The sequence below is a fragment of the Microtus ochrogaster genome, chromosome 6, assembly GCF_000317375.1.
Source record: "Microtus ochrogaster isolate Prairie Vole_2 chromosome 6, MicOch1.0, whole genome shotgun sequence".
NCBI classification, from domain to species: domain Eukaryota; kingdom Metazoa; phylum Chordata; class Mammalia; order Rodentia; family Cricetidae; genus Microtus; species Microtus ochrogaster.
This window is the reverse complement of record NC_022013.1, coordinates 2,636,103-2,637,865: the sequence shown is the minus strand read 5'-3', so window position 1 is coordinate 2,637,865 and position 1,763 is coordinate 2,636,103.

The following is a 1,763-nucleotide window of genomic DNA, read 5'->3' as shown; positions in this document are numbered from 1 at the left end:
CTAGCTCTGTAAGACCAGGCTGGTCTCGAACTCACAGAGATCCGCCTGCCTCTGCCTCCCAAGTGCTGGGATTAAAGGCGTGCGCCACCATCGCCTGGCCCCAGGAAGTATCTTTAGACATACATCTCCATGACCTCCAGCTGGTGTCCCTAGGCAGCCTACAAAGCTGGAACCCACATGCAGGGCGTGTGGAAAAGCTACCCAAGTACGTGCACTGCTGTTTAGTGGTGCTGGTGGGACAAAATGCCGCGGAGAAATCCATTTAAAGCATAGGAAAATTATTTTGGTGGCAAGTTTCCTCTCAGTCCCTGGTCAGCTCCGAGTACTAGGAAGGCAATCTGCGGTGGGGATGCAGCTCACCTCCCTGCAGCTCCACAGCAGGGGGGAGGGAGGCACCATGGACTAGATACACACCTTTCTTACCAGACTTAGAAGCTGTAAGGTGAAATGAACCCTTTCCTCCCCAAGAAGCTTTTGGTCATAGTGTTTCATTGTAGTAATAGAAATCAGAATAAAACAATAAAGTTCTGGAAGAACCTGAAGAGACAGGCTCAAGAGCACAAGAGGGACATCTAAGATAACAGAATGAAATGGAGGAATTGATGTAGAAAGAATAAAAATCATGAAAATTAATATTGAATTGGCATTCTTAGGTAAAGTCTCTCTAAGTTATCCAGTAAGAGTAAGAAATAAGGAAGGGGTGACTTAAACTTAAAATATGAATATACTATCTTTTAGCTGTTACTGTTGATTGTGGTAGTATATGCCTGCAATTCTAGGAGGCTGAGCCAGAAAGATTGCAAGTTTAAGACTAGCCTGGGTTATACAGTGAGTTCCAGAATTAAAAATAAATAAATAAATAAAGGAGAGGGCCTGGAAAAATGGTTCAGTGATTAAGAGTGCTTGCTTCTCGTACAGAGGACCCAAGTACTGTTTTCCAGCATGTACACTATGTGGCTCACAAGTGCCTGTAGCTCCAGGGTGTATGATGCCCTCTTATTGTCCACAGGCTCCTAAGTGCATGCACAAACATGCACACACACACACACATATACACATACAGAGACACATATACATATATAAAGTTAAAATAAATGCTTTAATAAACAAATGACAAAAATTTGGTTACTCAGAAATTTTGGATAAAGATGTCAGGCTGAACTCACTCAACCCTACTCCTTCTTAGTCTAAGAATAGCAAAGGACATAAGCACAAAGTCAAGAGCAAAATCTAGGAAGCTAAGAAGTACACGATGCCTGGTAATTTATTCTCCATCCTGGGAGATCCTAGACTGGCAATATGGGATACACAGGAGTACCTGGTTTCTACTGCAGCCATGTAAAAGGCGCAGGAGGGATAGGGTGAGGGGGGCTAGAGCGGGGACAAGCTAAGGAAATGTAGAAGTAGGGGGCTGTGCACAGCTTGGGCCTCATCCTGGACATATACATTCCATGCCACAGGTACAGACAGACAGCACCCATCCTGGCAGCGAACTGGACAGAATGAGTGGAATCCTGCACTTAGGGTAAGCAGTAGGGTGTGAAGACGAGCTCAAAAAAGATGCACTGGGCATGTAATCCCCAATGCAACACTGGTGAGTGGCAGGGTCAAAAAGGTTATGAGATTTCTACACTCATGTCCAGCCTCCAGAATTGTGAGCTAAATAACCGTACATTGTTTATAAATGTTCCAGTCTCAAATATTGTGCTATAGATGCACACAAGTGAATCAGGGAGAAGAAATAGTGCATAAAAATTGTGAGT